Source organism: Puma concolor, chromosome C2 (genome assembly GCF_028749965.1).
Source record: "Puma concolor isolate L17-30 chromosome C2, mPumCon1.1.hap2, whole genome shotgun sequence".
Lineage (NCBI taxonomy): Eukaryota > Metazoa > Chordata > Mammalia > Carnivora > Felidae > Puma > Puma concolor.
In genome coordinates, this window is record NC_141675.1 from 148,871,687 (window position 1) to 148,888,975 (window position 17,289).

Consider the following 17,289-nt stretch of genomic DNA (forward strand, 5'->3'; position numbering starts at 1 on the left):
GCTGTTGCTAGGGAAACACCATTTATTACCGTTTAATAAAACCTCAGTCATGAGACCCTTCAGATACATATCGGGGGGTGGGGCATAAGCTTGTGGAGTATGAGCGCCAGCATATATCTTGGGGTAATTGAGATAAGGGAAGTAGACTTACAGGATCCTCAGATCCTCGAGGTTGGGATAATGTTAAGCTAAGATTCTCTTTTGCCCCCTAGCAAAGTGTCATCATCTAGGCTGCTGAGCTCCTAGAGGGCGGTCACTCTGCCCTTGTCAAGGACTTGTCAGTGGGCTATAGGCAGTAAGGGAATTTAATTTTTCATTTGCCTTAGTTTCCCCACATCACCATGGCAAGCACTTAAACGCCTTCCCTTTGTTCTTGGGGAGCCAGGGATGTCTGAGGCATATCACACATACTCCACCCTGGAGGGAGGGGGCAGTGCTGTTAGTCTGTATTTTGCCCTCAGCTAGCTCCACACTCCCTCATCAGGTATAGTGCTTTCCTAAGATTGGTGAGTAGTTCTAACAAATTACTGAACCTGGGGGAGGGTGGCAGTTGTGGGAACCCCCAAATTTGTAGTCTTCCTGCAGAAGTGCTGGTACTTTAGGGGCTACTTAAGACTTGTGGCTGGTGTCTGAAACGGGACTGAGCCCTTTACCTGTGGGATCTGTACTAATTCCAGGTAGATAGAGTCAGAATCGAATTTTAGGACACTCAGTTGAAATCAGAGAGCTGTTGTTAGAACTGATCACCTGGCTGTGGAGCATCTCAATCTCTCTGTATGGAATAGACTCAGTACCTGTCTATAAACCAGATAGGTGGACAGATGGTTGCAGTGTATCCATGCAAGCTGGCAGCCTGGACCTTTTCTCTCTGATTCTGAAGTTGGTTGCTACATTCTGTCAATTCTTCTGCCCCTGGAACATCTTTTGGTTTCATCTCTTTCTCTCTGTGTCCATCGCTGTTGTCTTAGCCCCGATTTCATCATTTTTCATGTTACCACTTGGCTGTTACTGACTGGTCGGGCTTCTAGTTATTGGGGACCTCACGGAGCTTTATGTGGGTTGTGTTTTTAAATGTATCACTGTTTGCCAGGTTAGAAATTAAAATTGAGAAATGTACAAAGTATTTTATTAGTGTATTGAAAATACCTGTAATAAACCCACCGCGTGCTTACATAAATAACAGATTTTTTATGAAAACTGTTTTACAAAAGAAAAAAATAATTTAGTGAGAAGAGAGCATCGTTTTACATTTTTGCAAACCGCTTTTAAAGTCTGGCTTAATAGAAGACAGCTGGCTTTTCATATCTGCTCCTGCAGTCAGTTGGTTGCGAAATGTTGTTTTGGTTGAAGTAGTTGAAAGAAATCTGGCCTTACACAGATATGTAGTTGGAAAAGCCAGGAGCCTTTTGATGGCATTTTCAGAAAATTGTGGTTATTCTTTGATACCATACCAAAATTTGACACTGCTAGTTTCTTAAGGTTAGTAGCAATGCGGAATCTGAAATTATGTTAGTGAACTTTTCATACTCTGTTACAAAAACATCTATAGTCCATCCTGCTGTTTGGATGACATTTTACACCTTTGTGATTTTGTAACATCATGTGTTGGTCATTCGGAAAATATTAATTCACTGATTTATGTAGATCTTGCAAATGTTGATATGTTTCATTGAATAATACTACTTTAACATCCCATTTGTTAGTATTACCACCCATCTTATTGGAAAAATTTCTCAATGTTAAGAAGTCTAACTCAAAATGACAGATACTAGTTTTCCAAATTCAAAATTTTTGCTCAAAAGCTTAACTTTTATCATTAGCCAAGTTACTATCCGTTTTTCTTGAAGCAATAGGCTCATTTCATTTTTGAGAAACCACCTGCCAAATACTTAAGTCTGAATAAACATAGTTTTTCTGTTGTTTTGCCAAGTAAAAATTGTGTTCCATGAAAAAAGTGCCTAATTCAGCTTGCAACTCATTTGCACAACTGTGTTTTCTTAAGACATCGGTCGTAGTCTGTGTGCCATAGGGATGCTTTATGATTACTTCCCTTTTTATTTTTATTTTTATTTTTTATTTTATTTTTTTCTTAATGTTTTTATTTATTTTTGAGACAGAGACAGAGCATGAGCAGGGAAGGGGCAGAGAGAGAGGGAGACACAGAATCGGAAGCAGGCTCCAGGCTCTGAGCCATCAGCACAGAGCCCAATTTGGGGCTCGAACTCACAGACTGTGAGATCATGACCTGAGCCAAAGTTGGATGCTCAACCGACTGAGCCACCCAGGCGCCCCTGATTACTTCCCTTTTAGTCATACAAATAATAAACACATTTATTCAAGGGTTGAGATTTAATAGTTATCATTCCTAATGACTTATCAAGGACCTTCTGAAGCAAAACTGATTTTTTTTTCTGAGATAGAGAACACGCGTTGGGGGGAGGGGCAGAGAGAGAGGGAGCGAGAACCCAAAGCAGGCTCCACAGGTCAGTGCAGAGCCCGATATGGGGCTTGAACTCACGAACCGTGAGTGAAATCATGACCTGAACCAAAGTTGGATGCTTAATGACTGAGCCACCCAGGCGGCCCCTGATTTTATTTAACGTGTGTGTGGCAGTGAGGAATACATAACCACCAGTACAGTTTGGTGCCACTGCTAAGGTGGCAGCAGTTTACCCAGCCTTGTTTTTGTGTCACTGCAAATATAAACACAATGAAAATAATGTCTGGGTACCATTATGGTCATAGTTTTGGCCTTTTGGACCCTTTGAAATGGTCTTGGGAACTCCAGAGACCCAGGAACCACCTTGAGAATTCCTACCTTATAAAATTTAAACCTTTTTGCCCAGTTTATTTTTTTATTATTTCTTAAAAACTTAAAAAAAATTTTTTTTTATGTTTATTTTTTAACAGAGCAAGCCAGGGAGGGGCAGAGAGAAAGGGAGAGAGAGAGAATCCCAAGCAGGCTTCACATTACCAGCACAGAGCCCTACATGGGGTTCCGTCTCATGAACCGTGAGATCATGACCCAAGCCGAAATCAGGAGTCAGATGCTTAAGCGACTGAGCCACCCAGATGCCCCAAGAGGAAAGCACTTTACATTCCTCTTGTGGACTTAAATGTATTCATGTTAGTGTATTGCATGTTGAACCTTCATACCTCTAATTAAATGAAACATGTCAGCAAATAGGTGGTAGGATATATATAGAGAGAGCCTCCAGCAGAGCCTTCTGCTGTGTCAGATGTAAGATTATACTTAGGTCTGGCCCAAGGAATAAACTAATTTTCCTTTATAAGTATACAAATGGTACGTGTTTTCCTAATCAGGAGACTCTCCTGGTATCATCTAGATTTTGGGTTATATGCAGTTGAGTTCATCAGATAAGTGACCTGTAGGTAAGTAATCAGAGTTGCTCTTAGCTTTTATAGAATTTGCTTTAGAATGGCTTCTGGTATTATCTGACTCACACCCATGACTTCACACATACACAGGAATGTTTACTGAGTACCTGTCATGTCTCGTGTGTTTGGCAAGAAGCTTTCCCTATGTCCTGTCTAAAACTGGTTTTCTGTAAAGCTGTGAGATAGATGGTAAATACCCTTATGTTACAGATGAGAAAACAACCTCAATTTGCTATCATTTGTCATAATGAAACCATTCCAAAGGACACATTGGGTAGCTGAACTTAAATAAAAAATTCTTGAATTACCACAAAAGTAGATAGGAGTATTACAACATTATGAAATGAAATTTGGTATAAATGAGCATTTGTCATGATTTCAGGGCTTTAGTCTACCTTTTAATTCTAAAAGGAGCAGGAATTGTCTGTAAAGGATTTTTTAAATACAACCTAAAGTTCTTTCACATTCTGAGGGCCCATAACTCTAGACAGGTATAGCAATGCTGGATTCATTAGGCGGTCATGCGTGTAATTATTCCTCAGAAAATGAAATCTATAAACTCTGGCATTGTGCTTATATTGGTTTTGTTATGAAATACGTTACCTTTTAGATTTCTTCTCAAGTTTGAGATTTAGTTTACAAAACCACTAACTGGTATATAATTATATTGGAAATTTGAATTAGAAGGGCCTTTAGGCCCTGGCTTTGCTGGTAACTGTAACCTCTTACAATTGCTGTCAAGATGTGATCTAGACACCCTTGGAAATAGACAGTTGAGTCACAGTATCCTGAATAGTCTTTTGTCAGATTCAAAAATGTTAGAAAAGATCTAAATTGGAATGATAAAATGGCATTCACCCATCTGGTTTTGGGTTTACTTCTTTGTGACATTTCTAAACCTGATTTTTTTTTTTTTTTTTTAGTTTTATTTTTTTTTGAGAGAGATGGAGAGAGAACACACTTGAACAGGGGAGGAACCTACTCACCGTGAGATCATGAACTGAGCCGAAATCAAGAGTCAGCCACTCAACCGACTGAGCCACCCAGGTGCCCCCCTAAATCTGATTAAGAGGCAAGTTCTAGGGGTACCTGGGTGGCTCGGTCGATTGAGCATCTGACTCTTGATTTCAGCTCAGGTCATGATCCCCCAGGGTCATGGGATGGAGCCCCAGTCAGGCTTTGCGCTGAGTGTGGAGCTTGCTTAAGATTCTCTCTCTCCTTCTCTGCCCCTCTCCCCCATGCTCGTGAGTGCTCGCTCTCTTTCTCTGTGTGTCTCTCTCTTTTTTTTTTTAACGTTTATTTATTTTTGAGAGAGAGAGAGAGAGAGGGAGACAGAATCCCAGGTAGGCTCCATGCTGTCAGCACAGAGCCTGACGTGGGGCTTGAACCCATGAACCATGAGATCATGACCTGAGCCGAAACCAAGAGTTGGACGCTTAACCAACTGAGCCACCCAGGCGCCCCTCTGTGTCCCTCTTAAAAAAAAAAAAAAAAAAGATTTGTACAGACAGTGGAGAGCTGGAACTTGAAAGTAACATATCAAAATGTAGCTACTAACATTTTAAGTCCTGAGTTATGTAACTGTGCAAGATTTATTGTTATTTCATGATTGTAAAGCAAAGGGATTAAAAGCACAAATTTTGAAGCAAAACTGCTCAGCTGTTGACTGCATAACCATAAGCTAGCTATTTCACTTTGCTATACCTCTGTTTCCTCATCTGTATAATGGGGTTGATTATAGTTCTTACCTTGTATGGTTGTTGTGAGGATGTTAAAGCATCTAGCACAGTGCTTCACTAAATAGTAAGTGCTTATTATGAGAAATGACTATTATCATCACCATCTTTATTTTGTTATCATCTGTGATCCAATCCTGGATTTGTAATTTAAAACAAAAATGAAGGTGTTATATAGTCTGTTTGCCAGTTGATTCTGTGACCATTTTTAATTTCTCAGTTCTTTTTGTCATGTGGAAGGTTGGTATTGGTTTTAAGCTTGGTAGAGAGAGGAGGATCAGATCCGTGGTTGGTTTAAAGTGCTTTCATGTACTGGTAAAACATAATTAGACGTAAGAATTTTTAACAATCCAACAACAAAAAGAACCCAGTTTTTAAAATGGGCAAAAGACATGAATAGGCATTTCTCCAAAGAAGATCTACAAATAGCAAACAACGCTTTTAGTTGTTAGAGAAATAGAAATCAAAACTGAGATGCCATTTCACACCCATTAGGATGGCTATCATAAAAGAAAAAAAAAGGAAAATGACAAGTGTTGGCAAGAACGTGGAGAAACTGGAAGCCTTATACGTTAGTGGTAGGAATGTAAAATGGCTCTGCTGTAACAGAACAGTTTTGTAGTTTCTTAATAAGCTAAATATAGAGATACAGAGTTATCATATGGCCGTAGCAATTCTATCCCTAGGTGTATATCCCAAAGGATTGAAAACAGATGTTGAGACAAAAACTTACGGATCCTCGTTCATTTTCTTTTGGGATGATGATAATATTCTGGAATTCATTGTTGGTTATGGTTGCACAATGCTGTGAATATATTAAATGTCATTGAATTATACATTTCATAGTGGTTAAAATGGTAATTTTTGTTATATGTGTTCACTATTTATTTATTTATTTATTCATGTATTTACTTATTTTAAGTAAGGTCAGTGCCCAACATGGGGCTTGAACTCATGACCCTGAGATGAGGAGTCACATGCTGTCCCCACTGAGCCAGCCAGGCACCCCTGTGTTCACAATTTTTAAAATGGAAAGAAATTAGACATAACATTTAGTCTACCCTAGTGGCAATTTTGTCAAAATATTTTCTTAAACTATTTTTCTGTAATTTTAGGATAGGATCATTTGCAGTTCGTATATAGTTCAATGAAATGTATTGTAATTTTTCTTATGTAGATCTAGAAAAGGTAGAAGATGAAAGCCATGAGAATTTTGATACTCATTCTTTCCTTAGTGCAGAGGTTCTCAGAGTGTGGTCTGGAGCCTCTGGGGACTCATTGAGACAATATAAAACAGTCTGCAAGTTCAGATTATTTTTATAATGATAGTGGTTATTTCCTCTTTTTATTCTCATTCTCTGTAGGTGCACAGCCTGGTTTTCTAGTGGCTGTATGATGTTTGAGGACATCATCTCTTTGATGGCTAATGGTTTATGTGCTTGTATATGTCTGTTTCTTATAGGTTTCTAAGGTAAATTCTTTGGGATCCTCAATTTTTAAAGAGTATAAAAGAGTCCTGAAGCCAGAAATGTAGAGAACCAATGTCTTAGTGAACATGTTATATGCTAATAATAAAAAATTATGTATGCAGTGCTTGTGTTATGCAGTTTTGGAAATACAGGGAGAATAAATTGTCAGCCAAATGATTTTTTGTGGTTGTTTTATGTCTTTATTCCTCAGAGATGATTAGATTCGGAACCAAGGTGTTCTTTTTGAGACACTGTAAGTCTCTAGTTTAGGAAAAGGATCTCAGTTACTGAGAAAGTTTATGGTTGTGAATTTGAACAACTTTTACAATAGGAGTGATACCAGATACGGTGATTAATTTTACCATATTCAGTTCCCCCAGACTTTTGTAATCTGTGATGCATTTGAAGTATAATAACAACTAATGTTTACTGAACGCTTACTGTGTGTTTTCCCATGTAATGATTCGTCTGCTCCTCCCAACAACTCTGCAGAATAGGTACTGTTATAATGGTTAGTTAACTTGCCCATGATCCCACAACCAGAAAGTGGCAGATCTGGTATTAGGGCCCATGCAGTCTGACTGGAGTCTGTGCTGTGAACCACTGTGCCATTTGCTATCTCTGCCTATGCGTGCTGTATAAATACTAGCTCTCTGGGAGTATATATAGGAAGTTCCCATTCAGAGGGCTCATACTTCAAGCTCTTTGTTGTACAGTTGACTCATGAACAACGAGGGGGTTAGGGGTGCTAACCCTTAGACGGTCAAAAATCCAGATATACTTTTTCACTCCCCCAAAACTTAACTGGAAATAGCCTACTGTTGACTGGAAGCCTTACTGATAACGTAAACAGACTAGTGACACATACTTTTTTGTGTGCTATGTGTATTATACACTGTATTCTTAAAGTAAGAGAGAGGAAAGAAAATGCTACTGGGAGAATCACAAAGAGGAGAGAATACATTTATAGTCTATACGGTATGGGAAAAAATCTGCATATAAGTGGACCCATGCGGTTGAACCCAGTTCATGGGTCAGTTGTACTGCATGGCAGTGGTGGCGGAATCGGGAGGCGTCCTGGGCCTGGTGCCTAAGCCAAGGGCACCAGCAAAGAGCTGGAGGTAGTTGGAGGAGAGACAGGAGCTGTGAGGGCCAGACTCATGCCCAGGGTGCTTCTGGTCCAGACTTTTAATTGGATGTTTCTTTTCTTAGAGATTGGCTCTGCTTATGGCCTCTAAGAGGATATCTCCTCTTTTCTATCTTTGGAACAAGACAGATTTTCACAGTTTTCTCCTAGTCTCTGTCTTTGAGGCAAGCACTTATTCCATTTGAACTTTTCTGACGGTTTTTACTAAAAACTAGAAATGAGAAAATTGAAATGGGGAGGGTGTTCAAAGATACCCTTTTAGGAAAGTAACTCAGAACTAAATTAGCACAAATGTGGTACCGATGGGGGTCTTTGGAATTCAAATAATCAAGGTACTTCTGTAAGAGGGTAACTTGGCCTTGGTGTGAGCCCCTCCAGGCTCATCCTCTTTGGAGCTAGGCTGGGTGCTTTTTTTTTTTTTTTTTTTAATGTTTATTTTTGAGAGAGAGAGAGAGAGAGAGAGAAAGAGCACATGAGCGGGGTAGGAGCAGAGAGAGAAGAAGACACAGAATCCGAAGCAGGCTCCAGGCTTTGAGCTGTCAGCACTGAGCCCGATGCGGGGCTTGAACTCACAGACTGCGAGATCATGACCTGAGCTGAAGTCAGACGACGTTCAGCTGAGTCACCCAGACGCCCCTAGGCTGGGTGCTTTGCTCGGAGAAGTAAGCCAGGCCTCTGGCCTTGAGCTAGAAGGGGGGAATGTCAACCAGAACCTGCCTTAGGAGTAGAGGATGTGCTCTCCTACCTCCTGTTTTGCTTCCGCTTGTCAGTCTTACTGCCACAGATCCCTTTCTAGCACCAAGAGCCATACTGGCGTGAAGTAGGAAGCAGGGATGGGGTCTGAGGATATTCCCCGCAGTTAGTGTGAAGGGGAGGCTCCATTAGTGTTAAAATTAGGCGTTACAGTACTTTCTCTTTCCAGTTGTACTTCCCTTGAAAGATTTTCTTTGCTCTGTGGCCGTATCTGTTACTCTGTCCTGAACTCCTCGGGGGGGGGAGGGGGGGGGGCGGAGGGGAGCTCGGCTGTACAGGTGGCAGGCCCGGAGCCTCCCAACGGAGTAGAGGGAGCCAGAGCCTATGCTGGAGTCCAGCAGAAATGCTTGCAGGTGGCCCCTCCTTGCTGCTTCTTGGAACACCTCTGATTTAAAAGGTTTTTGAAGCCGAATCTTTAAAAATAATTCTGTGCAGAATCCTAAAGATGCTGACTGCAGGGGCCCGGGCACTGGGAGGAAGGAGAGCAGGTGTTCCCTCTCACGGCTCCTTTCCGTCATTGGTGGCCACGGGGCGCGATCCAGTTGTGTTCATGACTACTGTCCCAACATTCTGGTTCGTTTGTGTATATCAAAAGCAGGGAGAGAAGAAGTACATTCAGCTTTTATTATATACCTGCATGAAAAAGGGCTGTTTGTGCCAGTATTTTCATTTAAGCATTCATGTTTGTGGATTTATTTTGTACTTTTCAATTTTTTTAAATTACACAAAATAACATGTTTCTGGTATTACAGTCTGAGTGGCTTCATATTTACTCAGCTGCCCGAGTCAGAAGCTTATACCTCATCCTGAATTCCTTAACCCCTTGTAATTATGGACTATTGATCTGGCTTAGTTCTCAAAGATCCCTCACTCCACTCCTGCACCAACCTTGGACCTGGTCTCTCTCCAGCCAGTTTTGCCCTCTTTTCATATCTTTTTCCACTGAAGCCCCAGTTTTCAAGCTTTCTAATATTAGGAGTCCTTCATTCAACTGAGGAGCCCCAAGTAGCTTTTTTTATGTAGGTTCTGTTTATTAATATTTATTATAATAACATTAAAACTGAGAAATTACTCATTTTTAAACTTTTTGTTCATTAATTCATTTAAAACAAACCTATTACAAGTTTGGAGAAAGGCATCACAGTTAATCACACGACTTTGCTGGAACTGTGAACAACTTTTGACAAAACTCAAAACAGTGTTCTCTTGAATTATACTCCCAGCAAATTGAATGTATAGTAGAACCTTGCACAGTCTTGTGTGGTTATCTGTAAGATGGAATTTGGTTTTAGGCTCAGATAATTATAAATGGATTTTCTCCCGTATGTGAATGTCCAGAGACATTTGGAAGTTACATGGGATAATTCCTCGTATGAGACTGTTCTGAGCAGCCTGTTAAATGCCAGTGGTGCCTCCCAGTGAATGTGACAACCAAAAATCCTAGGTTTTCCAATATCCATTGTGGAATTGCACACACCCATTGAGAACCACTGATTAATGGAATCTTGACTGGGTTTAAAAAAATTTTTCTTTAATGTGGGATGATCATTTTAAAAATAAATTACATTATAAAAGAACATCAAAAAGGAAGGACAAGTGCCTGTAATCCCACCACCCAGTATAACCAATATTAATATTTTGTTCCATATTTGTGTTGCCTTTTTTTGATTCTTCTATAGATAATTTTTCCCATTCAAAAAATGGGACCATTTAGGGACGCCTGGGTAGCTCAGTTGGTTAAGCGTCCAACTTCTGCTCAGGTCATGATCTCACGGTTTGTGGGTTCAAGCCCCGCATTGAGCTCTGTGCTGACAGCGCAGAGCCTGGAGCCTGCTTCGGATTCTGTGACTCCCTCTCTCTCTCTCTCCCTCCCTCCGCTCCCCTGATCGTGTTCTCTCTCTCTCTCTCTCTCTCTCTCTCTCTCTCTCTCCTCTCTCAAAAATAAATAAATATTAAAGAAAATGAGATCATTTATAAATTATTTTTTTTTTACTTGGCTTGATGCTACCTGATTTTACCTAATTCATATGCCTGTTTGAAAATCATAACATCATTTTTATTCTTGAATTGATCGTAAAATTAGCATAATCTCATGTAAGGTGCAGGGGTACCTGGGTGGCTCATTCGGTTAAGCCTCTGACTTCAGCTCAGGTCATGATCTCAGGATTCATGAGTTTGAGCCCCACGTTGGGCTCCCTGTTGTCAGCACTGAGCCTGCTTCGGATCCTCTATTCCTCTCTCTCTCTGCCCCTCCTCCGCTTGTGCTCTCTCTCAAAAATAGATAAGTATTTTATAAAAAGAAATAAAATCATAACATTTTTATTATTGATTTGATTGTAAAATTAGCACAATCTCATGTAAGGTGCAAATAATGCATACTCATGTCTCCTTTTAAGAGTAAAAGTGGTGTTCACATTGGGACAAGGGTGGAGGGATCAGAGCAAAGCCTGGATTTGTACGGAGTTGGGTGGCATTGAACAAGTGACTTACCTCTCAAACTCCACCCAGTTTTCTTGTCTCTAACAAGTATTAGAGATAATGTATGTTTTAAAGTTCCCGCCCTAGGGGTGCCTGGGTGGCTCAATCAGTTAAGCTCTGACTTTGGCTCAGGTCATGATCTCACAGTCTATGGGGTTGAGCCCTCCATCGGGCTCTGTGCTGACAGCTCAGAGCCTGGAGCCTGCTTCAGATTCTATGTCTCCCTTTCTCTCTGCCCCTACCCTGGTTGCACTCTCTCTGTCTCTCAAAAATAAACATTTAAATGAATGAATGAATGAATGAATGAATGAATAAAATAAAGTTCCTGCCCCAGGATAGAGGGAGATCCCTGTCTGGCCCCTTGCTGATACAAGTGGAATGCAGGCTTCTGGAGGGCAGGGTGGACGTCTTACATACCTTTTTTTTTGGTCTCTAGCACTAGCTCAGTACTTGATTCATCAATCCATCGAACAAATGCATGTGGCAAAAATTTGTTACTCTGTCTGACTGTGAATAAACCTTGTTTTCTTTCTATCATGCTTATACCTCCATCACAGGTAAACGACTATATTAATTATCATGTCAAATCTCAATAAATCTTGCCCCAAATGGGGTCATTCATTAGTTCAGGATAAAGATGTTTCTGAAGTTTTAGGCACACCTGATTGTTGCATTAATCTAGCTATGGCTTGAACATTATTATTACTCAGTATTCTGGCTAATTGATTGTGCAGCCCTACCATTGACACGTGTAATTAAATGAGCTTGCATTTAGCGTGTTCCTGAAGCCAGTTGTGTTTACCTCAGAGGCTGTCGGCTTGAAACCATGTCTTTAGGATTCATTGGTCCCTTTAAGACATCTTCACAGGTATGTTTTTCTTTCATTGTGGATCTTTTCTTCTTTCAAAATTTTATTTGCAGCTGTTAAGATAGGAGATTTAACTGTTCAGTCCCCTTGAATGTTTTAATTTTGTTACTATTGGAATTCTGAAAAATTTAATCTGAAAAATGATTGGACTGTTTTTAGGAGAGTTTCTGGATTCAGAAAGGCCCAAAGCATAGAGGCTGAAATAGTGGTCCTTAGCCTTTCGCATGCATCAGAATCACCTGAAAGACTTGATAAAAAGTCAGGTTGGTGCCCACCTGGTTTCTTATTCACTATGTCAGAGCAGGGCCCAAGAATTTGCATTCTAACCAGCTCATTCTATATCCCAGTAGAGCAGGTCAGGGACCAGACTCTGGCAACCACTGGGCTAAAGTGTTATTGAAGTCACCTAAGGTGACAATATGGAGGGAGATGATGGAGCCCAGTGTGTTTCAGGAAAGTCCCTTTGTGCTCCCCGAAGATATTAGAATAATAAAAACTAGTTTTGGAACAGGAAAAGAAGGCAAACATGGGCATAAATCCTTGAAAATACTGTGTGATAGTTGGTATGGTTAAAATCAAGATAGCACAAGAGGGTTGGGAATAACAATTTTTAAAAGTTTATTTTACCTTTTAAAAAGTAAGTAATGAAATGCATGTTCACAAGGGAAAGTATATAAATACAGAAAATTTTCTATTCTAGAAGAGAAGAGAAAATTCCTCATTATAATTTTGTCACTTGAAGATGTCTTGTTATTTTTTTTTATAATTTCCATTCAGTAAGTCTTTTATGCACAAGATCTTTTATGCATATTCTCTTTTGATTTTGTCCCCTCAGATGAAGTTTTAATTATCCAACAATATATGCTCATTATAATGAAAGAAAAAAGATCATAAAGAACACTTAATCTTTCCAGACAGACACACTGCTTTTAGCTTCCTGAAATTTTATCATTAGAGATCTTCCTATGAAGATACCTATTGTTAAATATTAACCCGACCATATGGTTTTACTACTTAAATTTTTTCTGCAATATCTTTTCGTGTCATTAATTTTTTTTAATGTTTATTTTTTTGAGAGAGAGAGAGAGAGAGAGAGAGAGAGCGAGTGCGGGGGAGGGGCAGAGAGAGAGAGAGAGAGGGAGACACAGAATTCGAAGCAGGCTCCAGGCTCCGAGCTGTCAGCACAGAGGCCGGCATGGGGCTCGAACCCACAAGCTGCGAGATCACGACCTGAGCTGAAGTCAGACGCCCAGCTGACTGAGCCACCCAGGTGCCCTTCTTTTCGTGTCATTAGATGTGATTCTGAAGCAACCTTTTTAGGTACAGAGTATCCTAATCTGATAAACATAATTTATACCTAAATCTTTTCAAACAGCCCCTGAAACCCTTCACCCTTAGGATGGAGTCCCTGAAGTGCAATTGGCAGGTCAAAGAGCGAATAAAATCTAAGGCTCCTGATATAATTTACCAAATTGTCTTCAGAAAGGGCTTAGTAATTACTGCCCGGGCTCCAAGTCTACATCATTGCCGTTTTAATGTTTGCCAGTTTGATAGGTGAAATACAGTATCTCCTTGTTTTAATTCTGTTCTTTTGAGGATAAGAAGCTTAGCACTTTTTTTCATATGTTAATTGCTCATTTATATTTCTTCTCTTTTGAATTTCTGCTCTTGTCCTTGTCACATTTTCTTCTGGAGTTAATATTTTTTATTAATCTATGTGAGCTCCTTACTTAGGGATTTTAATTCCTAATGTCAAATGCTTCAGATATTTATGACCAATTTTTTATTTGCTTTGAAAACTTGTGGTATGGTTCTTTTATAGAAGTGTTTAGTTACCTCCCCCGCCCCGCCCAGTCCATCATTATTTTCCATTTTTAAGGATTTTTTTCCCTGTAATGTTAAACTAGAAAATTCTCTCCACGATTTGATAAAATGTTAACCCTTATTTTCTCTTAGCACACTTTCGTAGTTTCGTTTTTTCACTGAAATCTTTAAACCATATGTAATTTATTCTAGTGTGAACAAGTGTGATTTACATTTTTTTTCATTTTAACTGTTAGGTGATATGTTTTCTTAATATTTAATTATTCTGATCACACTATGAAAACAGGCAAATTTAGATAGAAAGTTGGAGATAAGCATTAAGTTTTTATTTTTTTAATGTTTATTTTAAGAGAGAGAATACACGCGTACATGAGAGCACAAGCAGGGGAGGGGCAGAGGGAGAGAGAGAGAATCCCAAGCAGGCTTCTTGCAGAGCCCTATATGGGGCTCGATCCCATGAACTCTTTAGATCATGACCTGAGCTGAAATCAAGAGTCAGACACTTAATCGACTGAGCCCCTCAGGTGCCCCAATAAGCATTGTTTTCACACTGCTTTGAAAACCACTGGGGATTCTGAGAAGGCTTTAAAGGATTTGACATGGGAATATAGAAGTAGGAGAGCAGGGAAGAGCTGGGCAAGTATGTGGGCATTTGTAGTTCCAACTTCTCCCAAGAACTACAGACTTATATGGTCAGCGGGGCACCTGCTAGGCAGATCTTCTTGGGTAGCTAATAATAGTCTGTTTAAAATTAACATGGTCAAAACAGAATTCTTTTTTTTTTTTAAGATTTTTTTTAAAGTTTATTTATTTTGATAAAGGAGGGGAGGGTTGCAGAGAGAGAAGGCGAGAGAGAATCCCAAGCAGGCTGTGCACTGTCAGCACGGACAGAGGCTGATGTGGGGCTCAGCCTCATAAACCACGAGATCATGACCTGAGCTGAAATCAAGAATTCAACACTTAACCGACTAACCCACCCAGGCGCCCCTAAAGATTTTATTTTTCAGTCATCTCTGCATCCAGCATGGGGCTCAAACCTACAACCCTGAGATCAAATAGTTGCATGCTCTACTGACTGAGCCAGATTGGCTCTTCAAAACAGAATTCTTAATGCTATCCCTACCCTAATCTGCATACCTGAGACCTTCTCATCTTAGTAAATGGTGCCATTTCCCACCCAAGTGTGCAGCAGGAAAGTGTCATAGCTATCCTTGTTCCCTCTCTCCTGCCCACCTTGAATCTAATCCATTCTTAGGTTCTGTAGGCTTTCTGTCCAAATATATCCTGAATCCGACCAGCCCTCATCATTTCCACTGTTAAAACATTAGTTCTGACCACCACTGTCTCACCTGAGTGTCTGCCAAGCCCTCCTTGCTGATTTTCTTGATTCCTGTTTAGCTGGAATCTATTCCACACAGTAGTTTCTACAGCATAAATCAGGTCATGTTATTCTCCTGCTTAAAACCTTTCAAAGACTTACCACACTTCAAATCCAAACCTCACTTTTAAGACATCGTTGTGGTCTGGCCTCTCTTGCCTTTCCAGTTTCCTCTTTCTACACTGTCCTCGTTTACTTTATACAAGCTCACCTGGCCTCTTTCTATTCCTTGAGCAGCAGCTTTTCTTTCTTTGGATCTTTGCATTGGTCAAACCTTCTCTAGAACTACCCAGAAAATACCCCAGTGTCTTCTTAGAGAGTCTTTCCTTGATTACCCAGGCTCACGAAGAAACCCCAGACACCACCTCCGGTCATCACTTACCTTGTTACCCTACCTCAGTTTCTTTGGAGTGGTTCTCTGTATGTGAAATGATCATATTTATTTGTTGACTTATTTATTAGCTATCTCCTCATTCTGGAATATAAGCTCCCTAAGAGCATGGACTCTGTTTTGTTCCCTTCTCAATTCCCTTAGCCCCATGCCTGGCTCATGGTACTGGTGGTGGGTACTGTGTAACCATTTGTGGCGCTGCTCCTATCCTGTGGCTCCTACCCACACTTAGCCAGAGCAGCTCAGCTTTTATATTTCAAGTTTATATGAGGTTTTGTGTACAGAAAGTTTTCTTGCTTAACAGAAGTTTGAAGATAATTTCCTTAGGAGATAGGAATTTAAGGATATATGAGAAAGAAAAGATTTTAATTTGACATTTGCCAGAGTATTCCATTTACTTCCTAAATGTACCGGTATGTCATTCCTGACTTTTTAACCTGAAGGGGTAAGCATGAGAACAGCATAATGATTTTAAACATTTCTTACCCAAGAGTACTTTTTCTTTACATACCGAATTGCATACCATAGATGGTATTTATCCTATAATTAAGAAGATTATGAGACTGTATCCTCTTATGTTTACCCTTTTTAACGAGTGCCTCCTGAATCCCAAGCCAAAGCATAGTATATAGCTTTATTGTGTAAATATTTGTGTTCTAGGTGTGTTATTTGTATAAATGTATATTCCCCTTGATTTGTATGTGTATGTGTAGTATTTGTGTTTTCTTTTTCCCCATTAAGTTGTAAACACTCTATTTTATGACTTTTTTTTTTAGGTTTATTTATTTTGAGAGAGAGAGAGAGAGAGAGAACATGAGTGGAGGAGGGGCAGAGAGAGAGGGTGAGAGAGGACCCCAAGCAGGCTCCAAGCTGTCAGCACGGAGCCCAACATGGAGCCTGACACAGAACCTGAACTCATGAACTGTGAGATCTACCTGAGCTGAAATCAAGAGTCAGATGCTTAACAGACTGAGCCACCCAGGCGCCCATCTAGTTTATGACTTCTGTGCTTCCTTTTTAACTCCTCACTGCATTGGTATTCTGTCTGTACCAGGTTGCTGCTCCCTTAAATGAGTTGGTTTTTGTGACACTTGTCTTGTGACAGTTTTATGTATTTTAGTTTTTGGCTACTGTGTGAATTAGGAATTTGTCTTAGTTGTATTTTAAGTTTTATTACTTTCTACATTTTAACCAGTAAATACAAAGAGATTGCCTTTTGTTTTTGCTTTATGTGTTTTCATGTTATTGGGAACATGCAGTTTTACAACTGTTGTTTTCATTGTGGGTTATGAATCTTATGAAAATAAAATTTCTTTTTTTTATCACATACAGCTTTTTCCTTGAAATTGTGCTTTATTAATTTAGTGACTCTTCCTTGCTTTTTGTGTTTTTTGATAGATCTTTACTCATACTTTAATCTCTTTTATTTTAGGTACATTCTGGCTAACTTGGCCTGCTCTCCACAGCAGCCTGTTGTTTGAGAGATATAATATTCTTTTGCATTTTATTGTTTCTAAAACAGGTATCTTTTAGTTTAAAAAATCACTTAACAGTTAATTTTTAAAGATTGACATATAATTGACATAATATTATACTAGTTTCAGGTATACAACATAATGATTTCTACAGTTAATTTATTTCAAAGGAAAGTGGTAGATTTCATTCCTCTGGACATTTCTTGTTGCTTTGGGTCCTGTGGGATATTTTTGTTGGCACCATTTTTTGAAGTTTTTATCAAGGAAGGGAATTTCATATATGTCTCAGGGTTGAGTGAGAGAGTGGCTACATGTCCCTGAGTGCAGCATGTTGACCTGCGCAGACTTTTGGAGAGAAGAGGAAACAAAAC

General features: G+C 39.7%; 1 protein-coding gene and 1 non-coding gene across 5 annotated transcripts in view; one reads left to right on the forward strand and one right to left on the reverse strand.

Annotated features, from left to right (window-relative positions):
• Positions 1–17,289, forward strand: part of ITSN1 (intersectin 1) — a 220,595-nt gene that overhangs the window by 16,152 nt on the left and 187,154 nt on the right. The window lies entirely within an intron of this gene.
• On the reverse strand, positions 6,067–6,139 carry TRNAR-CCU (transfer RNA arginine (anticodon CCU)). Its single transcript has one exon. It is a non-coding gene; the product is annotated as a tRNA-Arg (tRNA).